General features: G+C 51.6%; 1 protein-coding gene across 2 annotated transcripts in view; it reads right to left on the bottom strand.

Moving 5' to 3' along the window:
- ABAT (4-aminobutyrate aminotransferase) overlaps nucleotides 1-22,669 on the bottom strand; it is an 89,739-nt gene that overhangs the window by 54,173 nt on the left and 12,897 nt on the right. The window contains exons 1-2 of one of the 2 annotated variants that reach the window (XM_042922994.1): nucleotides 7,481-8,626; nucleotides 6,972-7,180 (exon numbers count right to left, since the gene is read on the bottom strand). The exons of the other annotated variant lie outside the window; for it this stretch is intronic. The gene's annotated coding sequence lies outside the window, so the exon portion shown is untranslated. Of the gene's footprint in view, nucleotides 1-6,971; nucleotides 7,181-7,480; nucleotides 8,627-22,669 lie in introns of those variants that run through there. 2 annotated transcript variants of the gene reach the window in all.

Below are 22,669 nucleotides of genomic sequence, written 5' to 3' on the forward strand. Positions count from 1 at the left end.
CCCTCCAGGAGGGGAGGACGCAGACCCTTGGTTCTGGAGGCAGTAAGGATTCGTCAAGAAGCGTCTGTAAGCGTTTGAGTTGCTGTGTGTCTCCAAGCCTACGAAGGGGAAGGACGGAAGGAACTGAATCTGGTCGGAAGGGATGCTTGTGCTACCACGGCAGACGCCACTGCGGGTCAAAGCCAGGAAAGGTCCGGCCCTTAAAGTCTGTTCACTTCCGCAAGTGCTAAGGCCCCAGACGCCATGCGGAACAAGGACCTGTGTCCCGCTTTGTTCTCGGGACTCTCGCTTCCCGTGGGAGGACCAGCGACAAACAGATAAGGTCAGCACGACTGGAGGAGATACGTTTCCTGTGCAGAGAAAACGAAGCATTTTAAGGACTCCAGGAACTGCTAAGGCCCAGGACAGAACAATGGAGCCATTTCGTTCCCTCGCGGGTCTGCAGGGCGGGCGGCCTGGAGACGCTGTTGGGTCATTCGAGTTACAAAGTGCACCTGACACTGTTCCCACCATCCCTTGGGACTGTCTTCGCTTTTAGTAATTCAGAGGATCGTTCATTTCTACGTGCATGGGGGGATCTGCTACAATTCAGGAGAGGAAAGCCTCCTGGGTCAAGGTTCAACACACTGTCTCGCCAGATCCCGGAAGGCAAGTAGTACTCTTCTCGTTTTTCAGGTAAGGGGGAGGCTCAGAGAGGTTTTGCCACTTGCGCAAGGACACACAGCTGAAGACTACAGAGCTGGGTTAGAACCAGGGCTGGCTCAGCCTGCAGGCCAAGACCTGGCCACATTAGCAGGTTGGTAGCTTCTGTCCTCACCCAGAAATCTCATCAGACAACTCAGGCTGATAAAGATATTTTTTACAGGAACCAAGAACTTCAAACCAACAGTTACCACTGTCCATAGCCTTCCCGAAGACTCTCATCTTTTGGCTACATGCTCATCGGTAGGGGCCTACCATTGCCCTAATTGACAGTTCCAACCTCAGGCCACATTTGGCCCTTCCCCTACACCCAGACACCTGTCCCTGGCGTCCCTTCCAGGGTGCAGAGGCCCCAGTTCTACGAGGAGCCCAATGCAATGGAAGGTCCTTTCAGTGGAAGAACTGGAATTTTTAGAGTTCCTTAAGTATCTAGGACCACAGCTCTGGGTAATGGAGAAGGCTTGCTGAGCGACTGATTGACTGATTGATTGATTGATTAGGCTTTCTGCCCAGGGTGAAGCCCAATGTGGGGCTTGAACTCCCAACCCTGAGATCAAAACCTGAGCGGAGATCAAGAGTCAGATGCTTAACCGACTGAGCCACCCAGGTGCCCCGGCTTGCTGAGCTTTTAGAATATTAATCTGTGAAAAAGAGTTTTTCTTGTTTCCTCATTTTTCCGGCAAACTCTTCAAACATATTTGGACAGGTGAGGCAGGGGAGGGCAGGTCCAAGGATACAGTAATGAAAAGGCATCCCGATTCATCACCTTCTGTAAGAACTATTCCAACCACACAGGCAGGCTCACCCCTTGCGTTTGATGTGGCCACAGTGGCCGTCAAGCACGTGACCTCGGCCGAACAAGGACTCTGAAAGTCCTCATGCCCAGCCCTACCTCCCCAGCTGGTCCTCATTTTTCCGAGACAGAAAAGGTAATCTGTTCACCTGGGGATGCCTGGCATCTCCTCAAGGGGTGCCAGAGGGCAGCCGGCAGGAGCCATTAACCACACAGCTGCCAGTGCCTCCTTTAGCTTATGAGCTAAAGGAGTGGGGCCCCCAGAGGACAACACGGCACCAAAGAAAGAGCTGGGCTTTTGAGGCCAGAAAAGTGTCCCTTTTGTCCCAAACCAAACGAACGCACAAAAGACAACTGTTTTCCCTATGTTTTGTACACACAGAGCCAAATACTCGGAGTGAATAAAATTGTGATGTAATTTATCCTGGCTTGGCACTTTTGATGGTGGGGAAACCCATTCAGGTGTCCAAACCTCCCTGGTTGTCTGACTCTCATCAGGAGGCGTCTCCACCTTCCTTCCCTTTGAGAAAAATGCCCCCGCTTATGACTTTTTGATACCTTTAGGGGAAAACAATCTTGCTAAGTTAAAAAAAGCGGATCTCTACAAGGATACTCCTTGAAGCAAACAAAAACCCTGGACATCCTCCAGGGGAAAAGAGAAGGGTTGGGGGAACAGGTAGAAGGCTTGAATGAAACCATTTTACTGTTTCACATAGCAAAGCTACCCAGATGCTCTCTGACTTGAATATTCCCTGGCTCTCCACTACTCCCAGAATAAAGGCCCGCTGCTTGGCTGGGCACACGGTCCTCCCTGCCCCAAACCTGTCCTTCCTGCCCCTCCCTGCCCTCTTGACACTGACTTGCTCACACTCTGCTCTTTCCTGTGCCCAGGTCATCACCCACACGCCACTGTTTGTTGAAATGTCCTTCCTGCCCCCCACCTCCTGTTTACATTCCCCTAACTCTGGCATACTTTTTCCTAGTGCCCCTCTGGCCACTTCCACCAGGAAGCTTTCCTGATTCATCAATTCAGGGTTAGATGCCACTCGTCTGTAATTTCTCCAGCACCTAACTTTTTTTTTTTAAGAAAAAATTTCAAATACTCATGATGAACCTGTCCGTACCCACTGCCTCCTTTCAACAACTGCCACCCCCTACCATATGTACGTTATCCATAAACTTATATGCATGTTCTTTCCCGGTTCACTTGTAATGTGACAATCTCTGTCTCTCCCTTTAGCCTGTGAAATTCATTCATTCATTCATTCATTCATTCATTCATTGCCTGATTGCCTACTGCCTGAAGACAGAGTACTCAACCCTAAGGACCAGGTGGGGGAGGTGGAACCGGACAGCACTCTCTACTTTCTGTTTCCAGGGAAGGAACCGACAAGAGATAAGACAGTTTCACATTGTGATGAGGACCATCAGTGTAACTTGACAGCAAGCGACCGATGTGGCTCAGCACCCTCAGTGCCTAGTGCCATGTCGCACAGAGAAAGCTCCATGAACGTGTCCTACACCCATGGAGCTGAATGCCCGACCACGGGGTCCCACTGAGGCAGCCTGTGTTCTGTGGCCACTATGGCCAGGGGGACAGCGGGGGGCACCAAGATGGCTGAGGATCCATCCACCTGCTCAGGACTGAGACCACCCCCTTCCACAGCTGGCTTGCTTTTCAAGCATGTGAGCATCCCACTCATGACACCAAAGGGCCACGAGAGAATTTAAACACACTGCCTGTCTAGGTTCTGTTTTGATCACTCTGAGGAGCTATAACCTCAGGGCAGGGCAAGTCCCAGGTCATGATTTCATGGTTCGTGAGTTTGAGCCCTGCATCGGGCTCTGTGCACACAGCTCAGAGCCTGGACCATGCTTTGGATTCTGCGTCTCCCCCTCTCTCTCTGCCCCTCTCCTGCTCAAGCTCTGTCTCCCTTTCTGCCTCTCAAAAATAAATTAAAAAAAAATTTTTAAGGTGGGGAAAGAAACACAAAACAAACAAAAAAACCCACAAGAGGCTGGCTCCTCTGGTGTGCCCGTAGAGACTCAGGGCACTGGGGCCTGTCCTGTGTCACACGACTCGTGAGACGCAGAGCCAGGCTGCAAACCCAGGTCTGTGAGACTCTGCAGCGAGGGCTGCTCTGTGTCCCTGCACAGGGAAGATAAGCAAAGGGCCCAGGCTCACCCCACAAAGGAGAGCTGATCTCTTAAAATCCTCAGGATTTTAATTCCTGAGTCAGTTTTTCCAATCCCAAGTTCAGTGCTCCTGGGGCCACTGTGCTGCCTTGCAAATCTATTTAGGCCACTCGACCAACTCTTTGGGTATAAAAGTATCTTGGGGGCATTTTAAGAAGGAAAGGAAAAGAAAAAAAGGCTGGCCAGCAGCAGTGACCCCCCCAGAGAGAGGTGCCTGATGGATTCTGGTGGGGGAGATATGGGTTAAAGCTAGAGCATCAGGCCTGGAGTCTGGTTAAAAGCCTGGAAATTAGGGTGCTGGGGTGGCTCAGTCAGTTAAGCGTCTGACTCTTGATTTGAGCGCAGGTCATGATCTCACAGTTCCTGAGCTCGGGCCCCGGGTCAGGCTCTGCACTGAGAGTATGGAGCCTGCTTCAGAATCCCTGTCTCCCTCTCTCTGCCCCTCCCCCACTCATTCCCTCTCTCTCTCTCAAAAATGAATAAACATTAAAAAAAAAAAAAGCCTGGAAATTGATTCACTGGGCTGTCATCTCTTGGTTTGGTTGACAGTCATGACAGGTAATCGGGCGGGAGGCAGTGCTGTCCAACAGAAATATAACGCAAGCCTCAAGTGCAACCCACAGAAGTTGTTTTACACTTTCTAGTAGCCACATCAAAAAAGTAAAAACAGGGGCGCCTGGCTGGCTCAGTCAGCGGAGCCTGCGACTCTTGATCTCAGGGTTGTGAGTTCGAGCCCCAGCTTGGGTGTAGATGTTACTTAAAATTGAAATCTAAAAAAAGAAAAAGTAAAAGCAGGTGTAATATAATAACGTATCTTATTTAAACCTACAATCTAGAAATACAATCATCTCAACATGTAATCAGTATGATTATTAATAAGATATTTTACACTCTTTTTCTTTTCTGCAACATCTTCAAGAGCCGGTATAAATTTCTTACACGCACAGCACGTCTCTACTGGGACTAGATCCCCATTGCAAGTGCTTGACTGTCACATGTGGGGAGCGGCTGCCGTATTGGGTGTTGCAGGCTGACGACACGCGGTGTCACGGCTGGAATGTGCCTAATGTGCCTGGGCCCGCCTGAGCTATGATGCGGTAACAGGGAGTTTAGTCTAAGAGCTCTTCCCAGTGGGGTCTGATAAAAAGCCTGTGCAGACAGAACTGGCTGGGTGATTTGTGGGACCCAGAGCGAAGATGAATATTCAAAGTCCCTTGTCGAGAAAGGATTAAGAATTTCAAGATGATGGAGCGCCTGGGTGGCTGAGTCTGTTAAGTGTCAGCTTTGGGTCAGGTCATGCTCTCACAGTTCGTGAGTTCGAGCCCCGAATCTGGCTCTGTGCTGACAGTGCAGAACCTGCTTGGGATTCCCTCTCTCCCTCTCTCTCTGCTCCTCCCCTATTCCTTCCCTCTCTACTCCTCCCCTCTCTCTCAAAATTAATAAACTTAAAAAAAATAATTTCGAGATGGAAACAGGAGGGCATTAAACCAAGCGTGGGGTGAGGCTCTTCTGAGCATGGGTCCTGTGTGATCACCTGGGTCGCAAACCCATGAAGGCAGTTCTGGGTGCAGAAGAGAAAGACCCTTCTGGCACACTCATCGCAGGGTGCCAGGATGACACTAGGTAACCAGCAACGGCAACAGCAAGCATCTACCGATCACCTACCTTGGGCCAGATCCTGTGCTATGCTCTTTACACAGGATACGGCACCTATAATTTTCAGAACAATCCTCTAACATAATTACTATTAGCATCCTCTGTTAACAACAACAACAACAACAACAACAACAACAACAACAGAAGGACAAGGACGTTCCATGTGCCCTCAGTACAAATGATCTGACATACAAGTATTTCATGTTCAGGTAATTTATCACTAACATAATGCTATTGTCTGAGAGACAGCCTACATTCAGATTTGCTCACTTGCCCCCATGACGTCCTTTGTGGCCGTCCTTTGTGTTCCAGGAGCTACCCCAGGACCCCTCGCTGCATCTGCTCACACGGCTGCTCTCTTAACCTGCAACCATATCCCAGCCATTAGGCCTTTTATGACCTGGACGCTGTAAGAGTCTGGGCCAGTTGCTCTGTGTGTATTTTGTCTTGGTTGATATTTTTCTCGAAGTCCTTGTAAAATAAAGTGCAGCTCGTGGGCAAATGGGGAAGGTGTGTGGGGTGCGTAAGCCAGAGGTACGAGGTATTCAGGGGCAGGGAGAGGAGGGCGTTCAGCGTCACCTCTACTTGACTGAGTTAACTAACGGTTTCCCGGAGGCAGTGACAGTGGATGTTGGAAGGTGATGAGGGCTTTGGCAGGTGGACCAAGGTGGTGTAGACAGAGGTCACGGCGTAGCGGGGGACAGAGTGCCATCCTTGGCCTGCAGCCTTCCTGAGGCCGTGCCAGTGTCTAGACCCGTCCTCTCCCCCAAGGCGCCCCGGGCGTGCCCAGCCTGCAGTTAGCATCCACCCAAAGCAACCGGCCACCAGGTCCCCCAGTGTTCAGGGTCAGGCGAAGCACGAAGGACCCCCGTGGCTGCCAGGCAAGTTGTCAGGTTCCCACATCTTGCCCTGCAAGTGAAATTACGCTTTCTAAACCTGCTTCCTTCTTGCCACCTCTCGGGGCGTGAACAAACCCAAGATGAAGTTCTAATTGACTGCAGAAGTGAAAGACACGACGGGGGGGAGTCGCCGTCCAGAGTTTCCTTGGGCCAGCTCTTGGCACGAGCCATCCGGGCTGGCGAGCGAGAGATTCTCCCTGCAAAGTCCGGTCTTGACGAGGGCAAAGCGAGGTGCTCCCGAAGGTGACCCCCCTGAGCCTTCCATTCCCGAGCGTGTGCGTGTGCACGTGTGTGTGTGCAGAAATACTTTTTCAAGGTGACCCTCACCTCATTTCCTGGGGACGGAGGCAAACGCATGTGGTGGTCCTTCTGCGAGCCCACCGGCAGAAGCAAATCCCTTATCATTTTCGTGCCGTTTTTGTTCATTTTGTTCCCACTTTAAAGGGGCTCGTCCCACTGTGTTCCCTCGGCTAAGCATCCTTGAAAAATCCGTCATGGACATCTGCATGTCCTTCAGACCAAAAGCCACACACAGGCGTACTTGCACACATATGCATGGGCACACACGTGTGCACACACTTGCACACCCAGCACCACAGATCACAGCCACCGATACGAGTTGAGACACACCTCCACATACCAGTAGATGTGTGCAAATACAAATCGCATGCACACACGTGTGTGCACGGGCACGTGCACACACACAGACACACGTCTGCACTCACAGTGCCTGGCAGTCAGGGTCCTGCGGCAAGCCCAGCTCCCGCCTGCTTAAAACGCCTCCTCTATGCCATTCTGCAGAGTCCCAGGGATGAGATGCGCCGGGATCATCCTAAGAGATGCCTCCGGGTACCAGCTCTCCCTCCGGAGGACGCTCCGGACTTCCAGCCAGTCCCCGGAACATGGGCTCAGATATGGGAGGAAGGAAAGGAGCCTGAGAAGCAAAGCAGATTTGGGCAAAGGATGCTCTCAGCTGGTTCCCAGCAAGTGCTGGAGGCAGGGGGATGCAGAGGGGGTGAAGAGGGGGGAGGGAATGAGTGAGAGGCTGAGAGGTAGCCTCACAAAGAGGTTTTCAGATAGGAAGAGACAGAAACAGAAAGGAAAAGATCCTCAAAGAAACAAAGAGACAGGAAAAAAAAAAGAGATAAACACACAGAGAAAAATAGAACAGGGCCTTTTTAAAAAGACATTTTAAGCCCAGCTCAGTTTAGACCGGAAGAATGAGCCACCTGACCTGGGACCTTCTGAAATGGGGTCCCTGTCCCCGCCCCTTCTTCCAGGATGCTCTTCCTAGATTTTTCTCTCATTCGTTTTCAGGACCCCTGGAGTACAAAGCAAAGATCCAAGGCTTTGGATTCCTAAACGACAACCCCACCCCCCCCACCGGCACTCCGGTGGGGACGCCCCAGCAGATCCCGCCTATGGCATGGCCACAGCCAGGAAGGGGCTCTGAGGGCCACCAAGTCATCTCCGAGACCCCCGGGGGCCAGGGGGGGCGGCTCTGGCTCTGACAATCCACCTGACCCTCTCTCGGGGTGGGGGTTCTGGGGCATTGATTACTCTAGTCCCCCCCCCCCCCCAGTATAGCCCAAGCTGGGGTCAATGCCTATCCACAGGGGGCTGAGAAGTGGGGAAGGGTGCAAGATGGGGAGGGGCGGGGGAGGAGGGACACAGAGCTTTTGGTCACGTGCTGCTCCTCAGTTGCCATGACGACAGCAAGGGGGTGGGGGCACCCGGACCGGAGGCTGCAAGAGACATGTTGGTTCTAAATCACCGTGACAGCACTTCAGTTGAGCTATTACCGCTGTTGCTGTGGCAACCAATGGGATCAAATCGCAGAGGAAATCTATAATTATTACAAGCCAGATACCAACGAACTTGGTGCAGCAATCGCCTCATTAGGGCAACTCAGCATTAACTTTGGGAGGGAGAAACGCTGACCCCCAGCCCCCAGCTCTGGGAAGAATAAGGCCAATCCACAGATGGGAACCCAGAAGGTTCTCCTGGCCAAATGAGGGAGAAATATTAAGTGAAGTCACGGGGAACTGCTAACATTTGGAAAAACATTGTCCCTGAATTCACTGTGCAAATTTCCAACAAACAGAAAAGTTGAATTTGCCACTGAATACCTGTCCACAGCCCCCACCTCCCAGCTCCTGACGATGACATTTTACCAGTCTCGACCCTGTGACCCATCCATTAATCCTCTCCGTTTTTTGTTGCCATTTCGAAGTAAATTGCAGACATCATGTTGTACCTTCCCCCTCGAGTACTTACGCCTGCATAAACTTAAGTATTTTGTTATTTTTGAAAAACAAAGGGAGCAATTTCATATGGTTCAGTCGAAACAGAATCAAGTCTAGATGTCTGTCATCCATGTGCCCATCTGTCCACCTGTCCAGCCACCCACCCACCCATCCATCTTTTCTTCCACCCGCCCATCCACCTGTCCGTCCGTCTGTCCATCTATCCAGCCAGCCACTCACTCGTCCATCCACGCAGTGCAGGGAGATCTCATGTGCACTCATGATTTCCACCAATGATTCACCATCCCTGAATCTTCCTCCCCAGGCCAATATAAACACCCCCCAGCAGGATGTCCTGAATATTAAAAAAATTTTTTTATGTTTATTTTTCAGAGAGAGAGAGAGAGAGAGAGAAAGTGCTAATGGGGAAGGGGCAGAGAGAGAGACACACACACAGGATCCGAAGCAGGCTCCAGGCTCTGAGCTGTCAGCACAGAGCCCAATGCGGGGCTTGAACCCACAAACCATGAGATCATGACCTGAGCCGAAGTCGGAAGCTTAACGGACTGAGCGACCCAGGCGTCCCCAGGATGTCCTGCACATTGAACTCAGTAGGTTCACGCTTACTCCCTGTCCTGTGTCAGCACCTCAGTAAACAGACCCAATTTGCCGAAGCTGGAAACCCGACACCCGCGCTCGCTTCCTCCCTCCTGTCATCCTCGCTCAGGACCACGTCCTGGGTATTACTTCCACACTAGCTCTGGCCTCCACCCTCTCCTCTCTCGCTCTTGTCTGTTTCCTAGCTGGATGGCTGCCCCAGCCTCTTGACTGGCCTCCCAGCCGCCACCAAACCCTCCCTCTGCTTTTTCCACGCTGACCTCCTACCATGAACTCTCTGGCCATGTTGATGGTGTGGGGGAACCGACACCCCATATTTAAAAAAAAATTTTTAATGTTTATTTATTTTTGAGAGAGAGAGACAGAGTACAAGCAGGGGAGGGCAGGCAGGGGCAGAGAGAGAGGGAGACACAGATCCGAAGGATGCTCCAGGCTCTGAGATGTCAGCACAGAGCCCAACACAGGGCTCGAACCCACGAACTGTGAGATCACGACCGGAGCGGAAGTCAGGCACTTAACAGACTGAGTCACCCAGGCGCCCCCAGATCTACAAACTTCTAAATGCACTAACCACTCTTTCCCAGCATCGGTGTACCTGAAGGAATTTTTCTCACTGATATGAACAGAAAGCGACCTAGATGTCCATCTGTGGGAACTGGCTGAATACATTTCAGTGGGTCATGACACAGAATCACATTCGGCCGAGACAAAGAATGAGGTAGCTCTCTCTGTACTGACGAGAGAGAGTGTTGCACATCTTAAGTTACAGCAAGTTGCAAAGCAGCATGTGTGGTGAACTGTCCCCTGAGCCCCCAGCAGCGCATACATCTGGGCATCAGGCTGGTCTGAGACGTCAGCGGGTGCCCAGGTGTCCAGGGAGCGTGGCTTTGTGAGCCACCTCTTATCTGCCTCAAGCCACAACACTGCTGTCCACCAGGCTGGAGAACAAGAGGCCCACGGGTGCGCTTCCCGCCTTTCAAGTCGGCTCCGATGACGCACTGCCCCCCGCCTGTGCTGGCAGGCAAGGGGGCCCTGCAGGCTGCTGGGGCACATGAGGTATTAGTTTTCTCTCTGGATCAGGGGACAGCGGTGGACGCCCTGTGAAAGTGAAACCCGCTTCTGGGAAGCTCTGCAAGTTTCGGGAAAGCGCGGGGTTGGCAGGAAAGCATCTGGTTTCCAGTTCCTGCTCAGACCTTGAAAGGCTCCCGTGCCTCCGTCTCTCCAGCTCCGTAAGGGGCTGACGGTACCTCCCAGGGTCGTTCTGAAGGTCAAATGTGGCAACGGAGGTGAAAACAGCATGCCAACGTAATCTTGCTGGACAAGGCAAACCAGGGTCAACTCAGCCCCCCCTGAATACTAAACACCCCCAGCACCTGTTACAAAAGCTATGACCTTTGTTTCCATCTGAGCACCTTTCTTGTGTGCCGACGGTGGAGCTAAGCACTTCACGTATATGATTTCATTGAAGCCTCAAAACAATTCTTTGTGGTAGGGATGTCTGCTCCCACTTTGCGGATGAGAAAACTGAGGCGCACTGAGGGTAAGGGACTTCCCTAGTGGCATACAGAGCGTGGTGCTACCCAGATAAACCCCTAAATCTTTCTGGCTGGAAAGTCTACGCTTTTCCCACTTCTTAATCATTCCTCTTTCTTAAATCATGCCTCTAGACCAGTGCTGTCGAAAAGAAAGATAAATGAGAGTCTTAGAAGCAATTTGAAATTTTCTAGTGGCCACATTACAAAAAAATGGGCAACAGATGAAACTAATATGAGTTGTATGTTCTATTTAACCTGATATATCCAAAATATCATCATTCCAGCAGATAATATGAAAACTAACTAATGAAATTTTAGTATTTCCTTTTTGGTCATGCTACCTCTTTGAAATCCCATGTGTACTTTATTAGTTGTTATTTATGATATGAGGGTTTTTTTTCATTTTCTTTTCTTTTTTAAAATTTAAATCCAAGTCAGTTAACATTTAGTGTAATAATGCTTTCAGGAATAGAATTTCTTGATTCACCACTTACACAGAACACCCAGTGCTCATCCCAACAAGTGCCCTCCTTAAGGCGCCTTGCCCACTGAACTCCTCCTTCCACCTAACACCCCGCCAGCAACCCTGTTTGTTCTCTGTATTTAAGAGTCTCTTATGGTTGGCTCCAAAGTTTTCTTTTTAAGTTTATTTATTTTGAGAGAGACAGAAAGAGAGCGGAGGAGGGGCAGAGAGGAAGAGAGAGAATCCGCACTAACAGCACAGAGCCTGACACGAGGCTCAATCCCATCAACTGTGAGATCATGACCTGAGCTGAAATCAAGAGTCAGATGCTCAACCAAATGAGCCACCCGGGCGCCCCTGAAGCCCCATGTGTATTTTATGCTTACAGCACATGTCTGTGCAGACTAGCCACCTTGCAGGTGCTCAGAAGCCACGTGTGGCTTACTGGAGAACGCAGCTTGGCTTACAGATAGCTGGAATGAGTCCAAACCTTAGTGCTATTGGCTGCCATTTAGTGAGGACCTGCTGTATGCTTGAGCCTGTTCTAGCTACTTCCTTCACGTATGTTAAGTCCACTTATTCTCACGACTCTGAGAAGCAGTACTCTTACGAGCTATGGCGGGGGGAACATGAAGCTAAGGCAGTTTGGGGAACACACCCAAGATCGTAGAGCTGATTAGCTAGCCGAGGCGCTGGCGTTGGAACCAAAGTTCATCCAGAAACCTGGCCCCTCGCATAGCCGCCGACAGATGCCGAATATCCTATTACAACACGTCAGTCACACGGGTCTGTGAAAATTAAACTCCAGAGAAGACGATTTGACTTGTGGCACTTAATTTTAAACAACCTGATTAATCAATACATGAGATCATGTAAGCATTAGCTAAAAAGTATACAGCTCACTCTGAACTTTGCAGCAGCGTGGGACCTTAAGAATTGATAACAAACCAGACAACGAATGCCCCCACCAGAGGGCCTTCCTTGGTCCCAATGGGATGTGAATTCGAGGGACCAGTCAAGTCCGGCCACTACCCACTTATCAGACACAGTGGTGGCTTTGCTCCTTCACGGGCTGACGTGTGGGATGGCCCGCCGGCCCTTGCTTGCCCCTCCCGTTCAGGCCAAATCTGACCTCACCTGTGACATACAAGAATTGGCTGTCTCACTCGGGATGGAGACGGTGGTGGCGACTTTGTGGCTGCTCCCGGGATGATCCTGGCCAAACGCCAAGAGATACACGCCCTGGAGCTGCCAGCATCCCTGACACCTGGCTCAGTCCAGCCTGCTTTGTGGTCCACAGCGTGGCTGCTGCTGCAGAAATGCAGGCTTCGCTCTTGCCCCTTTGCCAACTGGCATAAAAGCCTACCACACTTTAGTGTTGACTTCTTGAACTTGACCAGAACAACCTCGTCATCAGCTGGAGGATGAAACCAGACAAGGGAGAAGAAAGGGAACCCAGATCTGCCTCTGAAGTAGGTCTCTGATTCATCCGTTTCTCTCCCTCATTTCCACTGCCTCCTTCAGGCCACCAAGGTCATCTACTGCTGGGACAGTCCCCTTCCTGCTCCCACGTTCTTGGCTTGGCACTTCAAAGCTCAGCGTGGGTTACCAGGCTTTCAAAAGGTCTCTGAGACATTGCCCAAGCAACCCCTGCCTCTGATTCCTAGAAAGCACAAAGCTCTGTGGCCTCAGGGCCTTTGCATGGGCTATTCTTGCTGCCTAGACTGCTTCCTTCACTCCTGCTTGGCCAACTTCCGTGCGTGCCTCAGACCTCAAACATCCTATGCTATTTCCTCAGAGAAGCTGCTTTATTAACCTCATGGAAATAAAAGCATCCACTGTAATTTCTCAGAGTGGTCTGTGTTATGGTTTCTTCCCACTTGACCACAGTTTCCACATGTATATTTGTGTATCATCTGAATGCACACCTTCCATGCCATTCCCCACTCCCCAGGGATGTGGTGCATCCCCAGCAGACATTACAGGGCCTGGCACGTAAGACGGCCACGGTCAGTGTCTGCTGAATGGATTCTTACTATTCCTGTCTTACAGATAAGAGACCCGAGGACTTGGAAGAAAAGAAACTTCCCCACAACTATTTTTTTTTAAGTTACTGATATCCTACTGTGTGCAAAGTCCTAACTCAAAGGGTCTAGAGGCTCTACCAAAAAATGTGGGCAAATGGCTGTATACAGTTACACTCAAGAAACAGCACTGTTCCCCACAGGAACTATGAGGCCTCTCTTAACTGCTCTGTGAAATGAAGGGCGTGCATTAGGTATGGAGTAAATGTCCTTTCTTGGAAATTATGCCCAGAAGGAAAAACCAACGGACCAACCCGGGGTTATGCTAATGCCTTTCTGATCTCCGGTTCTGAGCATCAGAATATCACCCCTGGCTCTCCAAACAGACCTTGCTGCAGGAGCATCTGGGTCTAGCCTTTTTGGAAAAGGATGTAGCCACAAAGAATCAAGAGATAACAAATATTTTAACCCCAAATAATTCCACCTCCAGAAATTTAGCTAATGCAAATAATCCTGAATAAAGGACCTCAGAGAGGGCCACAGGAGTGTAATTTACAAGAGCGAACAACTGGAAACAATGTCAATAAACCTACAGTAGACGATCCCTCAAGTAAGTTGTGATAGGATATCTTAATTATTTACCGAAAACTGTGTGAAAAGGCAGGGAAATGATTTTCGAAGCAACGCAACGAGAGAGAAAAGACCATGAAGGTTCACGGGCAGTCTGGCTATAATCTTGTTAAGGCGCGAAAACAAAACCAAAAACCAATACATGGGGAAGCGAGGCTGAAAGAAAGACATCTATTTTCTGTTCAGTACTTTTACCTCTGGGGTGGCAGTCGACTTTTTTGTATTTTCTGGATCATCGCAATGACGTGTTACTATTGGTTCATTCAAATGTTTGGAGGAGAGATACCTCTCTGGCTTTCTCCAATAATATGCACAGAGAAAGTATATCAGGGGTGGGTACAGCCTCAGTCAGCAGCCGAATGCGTCTAGACATTTAATTATAGGAAAACAACTGCTGAATAATTTGACATGGCATTAATACAGAGAACCAGAGGCACTCGAAAATTGATCCGTGTTCAGTTTGGTTTCCGAAGGTGTGGAAAGAGGAGATGAGCTTCCACATGGGTTATAAAAAAGTACATTAGTGTTCTGGCACTGAACCAGGTCAAACTGGGTTCCAATCCCCAGGTGGAAATGCTCAGCAGGAGAAAGTGGGTCAACACGGGGGCAGGGAGTTTAGTCCAGGCAGAGCGGGACTCGTCCGTTCACCCCCAGACAGTCAGCTCCAGCTTGGAGTCTGGGGTCCACTGAAGGCCTCAGGAGAGGACGCTCTCCACCCTGTGATTCAGACTCAAGGATGGGGGTCTACAGGCTCTGGCCGGCTGCCTGCTTTTGCGAAATAAACGTCTTCTGGAACATGCGATCATTTGTGGCTGCTGTGGCTGCCTTTAAGGGCTACGCGAGCAGCAGAGCAGAGACCGCGGGGCCACAGGCTGATGGCATTTACCATCTGGCCCTTTGCAGACAGGCCGCTGACCTGCGATCCAGGCACCTGCCGCCTCAAAGCCACAGATCTGTCCCATTTTCCTGGTAAATCGGCGGTCCACCTCGCTCCCTTCTGTGAAGAGTTCGGTTTTTCAAGGGGACACGTGCACCCTGCCGCTTTCCCAAAGCAGACACTGTCTCCTTTTTCTGCCAACATGTCGGCAACACCAGAGGAGCGCGTTTCTCCAGACGTGGCACCTGCAGTCTGCCCAACTTTCCTGTATTTGCCATTACTTGTAAGACCCTTTCCCTTGAAATGATCTTGCATTTGAACAGAAAAAAATTTAAGTGATTTTGCATCACCATTCTGTCTGGAAAGCAGGATATCACTTGCCATGGACATCAGGGCCCTGCAGAAATTATGCGACAGCAACAGAGCTGTGCCGGTCCACGGCACCGGGACTCAGGCATCCGCACGAGGCTCCAGGCTGCCCCATCCTTCCGGATGGCCCCCCTCCTGAATCCCCTCTAACCCATCAGAAATCCTGCTGGCTTCACCTGGAAACAGATCCAGAATCTGCCCAGTTCTCCCAACTCCCACCTGCCACTCATGCCCAAGCACCCAGGGCGCCCCCCCCCATGGCCTCCCAACTGGAAGCCAGACACAGAAGGACAGGGTATGGTCTACTTATATGAAATATGTTCACCAGGCAAAGTCCCAGACACGGCAAGCAGATTTAAGGTTATCAGACCTTACTAGAGCTGGAGCTCTAGCTTTTACTGGTTGCAGAATTTCTGTTTGGGGAGGTGAAAAGGTTTGGGAACCAGGTGGTGGTGAGGGTTGCCCAGCACTGTGTGTATAATTCATGACGCTGAATCGTACACTGAAAGATGACAGATTTTGTTATGTATATCTGATCACGATTTAAAAACACTGATAATGTCATATCCCCAAACCCAAGCTAAATGTCATATAGCTTTTGAAGGGGTGAACTGTAGGGTATGTGAATTGTTTCGCCATCAAGCTGTATCACGGTGGGAGTGATGTGGTGCCAGTCCAGGCATGGCCTCTGCCTGCCTCCACGGGATGACAGATGTCCTGTGAGACATTCGAGCCATGAGAAGCCCAAGTCATGAGGAGAGAGAGGTCAGGCACACCATGGTGCCAGGCCTGGGGGTGAATAAGCCACCTTGGAGGTCCAGCCCAGTTGAGCCTTCAGATGATGCCAGCCCCAGGTGTACCCGGCCCAGCAGTGCATGAGAGACTCCCCACCCATAGGCCAAAAGGGTCAGGTGAGGCCAGCCAACCCTCACAAGTGCGGGAAATGATGGTCACTCGTTGTCTGAAGCCGCTAAATTTTAGAGGCTCACGCTGTGGGAGCCATCCGGTGGAGGCAGAGCTCTCGGGGCACCGCCTGCCACAGCAAGGAGAGTAAGCAAGCTTTGCATCAAATATTGTCTCTTTTGGTCACGGCCCTTTCGCTCTGGCAGGTCACTGAAAGGTGGCTTCCTTAAAACAAAGGTCATACCTGCTTTACCAGGCGGTTCTCAGGACAGACGCTCTAGCCGGGGAGGTCGTCCCACTTTGTCCCCCTCTCTGGCTGACCCTGCTGGCTGGCCCAGTCCCCCTCCCCCTGCTCTCCCCTCTCAGCAAACTATGATACGGCATGTTTTAGGGGCCATGGGCTGAGAGGGGGCAAAGCTACTGCTGGAGACCTGTGAGCTCAGCAGCATTCTGTCCTCCCTCTGGCAGCAGGAGCACACCCCTTTGGAAGGAGCACAGCCCTGCTGACTTGACTTTGGAGTTCTGGCTTCCAGCACCTGGAGAGAGTAAACTCCTGCTGTTTAAAGCCACCTCGTCGGTGGTACTTTGCTTACCAGCGCTGAGAAACGAGGGTGTTATCTCAAAGAATGTTTCCAGCAGTCCGGGAGGCCCCCTTCTCATCACCTCCGATCTACAAACCGTCATGTCCTCCACCTTAACACGCACACACAAGGGGAGCAGGGCCCGAGCTCATACATGTACCACACGGGCTGGGGTCTGAACTCAGGCACTGACTCCTGCCCTCGTGGCCTGACTCCACTCCAGACAATTCCAGGATGTCCTCCCTTCCACCTCTACCTGAATCCTAGCCACCTCTGCCCCAAGCAGCCTCCTAAACGGTCTCCCTGCTTCCACTGTGGCCCCCGTGTGCAATCCACTTTCCTGGGGGCCTGCTGGAGGCACTAAGCTCAAAGTCTCCCCAAACCTGCACCATGCACCTGCTGTGCCCCCTAGTCCCCCATCTCTGAATGGCTGGCACCTCCTTCGGCTCAGATATCACCTCCCTCAGAGAGGCCTTCCTTGATCCCCACTACCACTCGTCACCGAATGTTATTTTCATCGTGGCCACTCACTCTTCTCTCATTTGTTCATGGATGCGGCTGTCTTCCTGCCCGGAACTCGAGCGCTTCACCTCTCTTGTTCACCTCAATTTCATAGTGAGTGTGCAATATAAATTATGTGTTGAATGTTGCCGAGTTCTTGGGATGTGCACCCGTCTGGGGATGGTAACAGCAGGCTGACTTCGTACGAGGGAAACCTAATGTCAACAAATGATCATTCAATCCACGCAGCTTCCCTCTGGGAAAGCAGGCGGTCTTGTTAACACAGAGAGGCCTGTCCAATATCAGTGCTCTTGTGTCTACCTCCCAGGGCAGCTGGCTGCTGGGAGCACTACTCCCCCACCTCTCCTGCCACAGTCCCACCAGCTGGTCAGCGTCTGCACACAAGACGGGCTGGCCCGGACCCCAGGGACACAGTCAGATTTCCGACTCCCCAAATTCTGGAGAGCTCATGGGCAGACCTTCTTTCCCAGGATTCCCCTGCAAGGTCATACTGGCCCTCTGCTGAGTCTTGGGCAGGGTGGAACGAGCGAGAGGACTCTGAATGACAGAGGTAACAAGGTCTGGAGGTCGTGGGCGTGAGCTGCGCAGTGAGACTCAGACTCGGGTCCCAGTACTGTCTGTGCTAGGGTGGCCGTCTTGGATCACTTATAAAACAAGAGAGAAATAACCGGAATGGGCAGATGTCGGGTCCATAACTAACAAAGCTTCTTATATTGGAACGGGTTCCGCTACAGAAGCTGGACGTCCTTTCTAGGCTGCAGGAGAGGGGCTTCGAGCATCAGGGAAGGGGCTTGGGGAGACTGGATGGGCTCAGAGGTCTCCCCCCACTCCCGCCTCCACCAGGTTGCAGGTTCTGAGATTCTGTGCCCGTTTGATTGCCCGCTCTCCTGGGGCCACGGCTGTGCTCCGAGGAACAGCAGGTAACTGGACGTCCCCGGGGCAAACTCCCGCACGAATAGCTGCTGTGCCTGAGCTCACAGCAAGTGCTATTCGTTTGAGACACAGCATCCCTCCCTCTCAAGCCAGACTCATTCCCATTGCACAGATGGGGAAACTGAGGCTCAGAGAAGTTTAGGTGAAACTCACCCCTACCCTGGTAGCAAATAAGTGGCAGCCGGGATTTGAACCCGCGTCTGTCTGGCTGCCTGGCTTTTCTGCAGAATCACGAGCACAGTGCTATGGGGGGATTCCACAGAGGCGGAGAAGTGCCATCTCAATAATCACTTGGCTCCTGCAGAAAATGGAAATGACGGCAAGGCGCCGGCCTCTTACCCCAGCCAGTAGGAACCAACCATCTGCTTCTCATTCGGTCTTCTAACAGAAATCTCTGAGGAGTGCCCCCCGCCCCCGCCACGGTGCCAGCTTAAGTGGGGAGATGTACACTCGGCAACTTTCTCTTAAAACCTGTGGCACCGACATGCCACTCTTATTGGTGAAGGCCATCCCCCAGCAAAGCTTGAGGACACTCAGAACAAAGAGCTCTGGTCACAGGGTGGATGCCAGTGGCCCCAGTCCCAGCGGCTCGGGCTCAGCTCAGGCACGGACAGAACACAGCCTGCGGGGCCCTGTGCTCCTGTGCAATGCGTCGGGAACGGGGAGGTGGTTGGGGAAGAGCAGCAGGTGGGTGAAGAAGGGAGCACGGAGCTGTGTCCCCAAACTGGAACTCAGGATGTGGTGGCCTGACTTGTTTTTCTCTTCCTTCTCTGCCTGGGAGCTCCTGCCTGGACGTGATGCGAGGTCAGATCCCTAAGTCACTCTGGGGGTGCCTCAGCCTCCGGAGTGCACCTGTCACAGCCACCTCCAACTGCCCATTCTGCCAGAACACGAGCCCCTCTTTTATCAAAGTGGAGGCAGCGACTGGGAATCTCAAATTTAAAACCTTTAAGAGCTAGATAATTAGCTCTTAAAAAATGGGTCCCATCTCTTGAGGGTCCTTGACAACCAAAATCTCATGTGGGTTCTAATATCATGCCCATTCTCCAGAGGAGGAAGCTGAGGCTCAGAGTCACGTGACTTCCCAACACACATGGGTAGAAGGCACCTGCTGAGTCACTCCAGATCCTAGGGTCTAAAACTGCATCAGTGTGTGGATACGGGTGCCTGGGAGCAAAACTCTGTGAATAAAGCAAATCAATTCAATTTAAAGAAATAATGGCAATGATAGTGCAGGGGTCCACCGAGCAATTACTCTGTGTCAGGCACTCTTCCGAGGGTCTCCGTGTACTACCTCATTTAATCCCCACAGCGACCATTGAGGAAGATATGATGTTATTACCCCATTTTATAGTGGAGGCACAGACAGGTTAATCAGGGTTTCACTGCTGGGAAGCAGCCAGACTAGGATTCGAACCTGTGGACAGGTTACTGATCTCAGGTAACCAGGCACCTGCAGGGTTGCCCATCCTCACCATCCACAGCCTCTAGCTCTGAAGATCCCAGACCCAAGCCCTGAGTCACCCTGAGATGCTGTCACCTTTCGGTTTTAACTATCCCCCTCGTGGGGGCGGAAATCATTGTTGTTTAAAGACGTACAAGGTGGGGACACGTAAAACAGAAGAAATCTGAGTATGCTCAGTGGATGGCGTCAATATCGATTTTCTGGCAAGATGCGACCACTGGGAAACTGGGTGAAGGGCACACGGCATCTCTCTATTATTTCTTACAACTACGTGTGAATGTACAATGATCTCAAAACAAAAAGCTTATTGGGGGAAATAAAAACAAACAGGAAAGATGAAACAAAAGAAATCCCTCTGAGCAAATTTGGGTCCTAAATACACACAGAACCCTGTCAAGAACTTCTGCGAAAGCGTTAATCCAGATAATGTATTCATGTATTCATTCAACCAACACTGGCCCCATGTTCACTTTATGCCAGATCCTGGGACGATGCTGGGGACACAGAAGGGACATGGAAGGCCTGTATCCTCATGGGATTCATGGTCTAGTGCTGGAGACAGAGGAATGGAGAATTACAGCAGAGAGGGGTAAACCCCTGTGAGAAGGGGAGCCCGGTGATGACGAATGAATGACGGGGACCTGTCCCAAACCAGAGGCGGCTGCCCCTCTGGGCCAGGCTGTCCTTGAACCTTTGATCACTTCAGATGGAAATTTCAAAATTTCAACCGTGTAGGATCTTGGGCAAGTGACTTAGGCGCTCTGTGCCTCAGTTTCCTCGTTTGCAAGATGTGGATGAGACCAGGACCTACCCTGGGGGTTAGATAACAATACGTGTAAAGCACTAGGAACAGAGGTTAGTCAAGGCGTTACGTGCGCCCTTTAGTTGCCTGTGAAAAGCAGAGCCCTGAGCTGCCTCCGGACCAGTGACGAAGCTACCCGACGGCGAGGGCTGTGCGCCTCCTGCACGGACGCCCCTGAGCCCTGCACATGGCTCTGCTCACTCACGTTGGGGGCAGGATGCAGAGAGGGGTCCCCGCGGCCCTGAGCTGAGCCTCGGCAGGACTTTGTGGCACTGGAGGGGGAACATGCCTCATTTTATAACCTTCTCCAGGTTAAAGATTACCAGCCCCTGGGGAAAATTCAGTTACAGCCCAGGATCTCCTACGACAGAACTTTCGCTCCTTCCAAGGCCTGCACCAGGCGAATCTCTCCCTAACCGTAGCGGGAAAGCATTTTTCCCGTTGGGCAGAGCAGCACGACCCCTACACACAGGGCACGGAGAGGCTTGCAGGCTTGCTCATTCCCTCCAGACAGGCGTTCACACAACACCCCTGCACGAACACCGCGAGGACCTCCGGCCCGCCGTGCTGAGCAGCCCGGCCAGAGTTGATGAGCATTCCTCGTCCCCAGAAGGAGGGTAGGAATGCGATGTGGCAGGAACTCAGGGTTTCAGGTCCCTGTGGGGGATTTTTCATTTTTCTCAACTCATCCACAACACAGGGGCGAGTCTGTACCGTTGGAAGCGCTCTGGAATGAAGATCCGGAAGGGTGAGTTAAAACCTACACTGAGCTAAACATCACGGGCTCCGCTGCCCTCTCCTTACTGTCGTCACCTAAAGCATTTTACCGACTCCCAAGGCAGAGTTCCCCCAACCCAGTGGGAGAAAGACCCAGAAACCCCGTGAGAAGCCATCGCCAGGGACAAGGTGCTAGGGAGAGATGAGCTCCCCAACAGAAACGCCCTCAGATAACTCTAGAAAAGGTAAGGAAAAGGCGTGCCCCTTAAGCAGGGTCTCTCAACCTCAAAAGCCTCGATTTTGTGGGCCAGATCATTCTTTGCTGCGTGCGGTGGGGGCTGTCCTGTCCACTGCTGGATGGTTAGCAACATCCTGACTTCTCTCTGGGTGCCAATGTTTCCGTCCCCCGCCCCAGCTGTGACAAGCCAACATGTCTCCAGACCTTGCCAAATGTCCTCTGGCGTGGGGGGAGGGACGGGGTACAGTTGCCCCGGTGGAGATCCCCTCTTATTTATTTATTTATTTATTTATTTATTTATTTATTTATTTATTTAGAGAGCAAGTGAGCACGCAAGCAGGGGAAGGGCAGAGACAGAATCCCAAGCAGGCTCCTCGCTGACGTGGGGCTCCAATTCACGAGCCTTGAGATCAAGACCTGAGCTGAGTTCCGGAGCGGGACGCTCAGCTGGCTGAGCCCCACAGGCACCCTGAAGTCCCCTCCCCCTAAGGGACAAAGGCAGATCACCCCCGCCAAGGCGATGCAATACCACGTGGGCGTGAGCCAACCAACAAAGCGCTTCTGCTGAAGCCGTTCCAGCCCCAGTTCCCACACTTGGTTTCTGGGGAGCTGGTGCAAGTTTTGTAATGGCTCTTTCTCCACGAAATAGTCTGAAATCACGTCACAGGGTCGTCCGGGGGCTCCCGAGAGGGTGCTTGCAGCACACTGCCTGCCCAGCACAGAGCAGATGCTCCGTAAGCGGAGTGTGCCGAATGCAGGCAGCACGGTCGGCCAGAGGCAGGGACTCAGGGCAGTCTGTATTCCCCCTGACACATCCCACCGCACAGGGGAAAGCCAATCCGTATTCACAATCTACACCATCTTCTCTGGGCTCTGAAACCTTCCCGAAGCTCCCAGCTTCCTTATTCTCTTGCCAACAAATTCCTGCCTTGGAAACACACAAGGAACACAACAGATGCCTGGATTCATGAAAACAACATCAATCTTGTCGGCTCTGTCTGGATCTGCCGTCCCCAAACAGGGACAGGCCCGTTTAATGAGATTTTGAGTGCTGGTGTATTCAGATCTCCTCCACACCTCCCGATCCTGCAAAAACCCAGCAGACATATCTCGTGATTAAAAGCCTCTCAATTACTCGACTTAGTGCAGAAAGAACCAGAACCCCACACTGGAGACCAAATTAAAACATCGGTGTCAAGAGCAGGACCAGGGGCCTTAGGCCTAGGAACCCATCAGTGCAGCCCCAGGCAAGGAGCCTGACTCAGAACAGTGTGGCACTTACTCAGGTGAGTTTCCTCATCAGTCTGACCCACTCCTTATTCTGAAAAGAAACATAAAGTACCACTCGGGTTTAAGAAGTTAAATTTGGGGGCATCTGGGTTGCTCAGTCGGTTGAGCGTCTGACTTCGACTCAGGTCATGATCTTGAAGTTCACGAGTTTGAGCCCCATATGGGGCTCGCTGCTGTCAGCACAGAGCCTGCTTCAGATTCTCTGTCCCA

Source organism: Panthera leo, chromosome E3, assembly GCF_018350215.1.
Source record: "Panthera leo isolate Ple1 chromosome E3, P.leo_Ple1_pat1.1, whole genome shotgun sequence".
NCBI classification, from domain to species: domain Eukaryota; kingdom Metazoa; phylum Chordata; class Mammalia; order Carnivora; family Felidae; genus Panthera; species Panthera leo.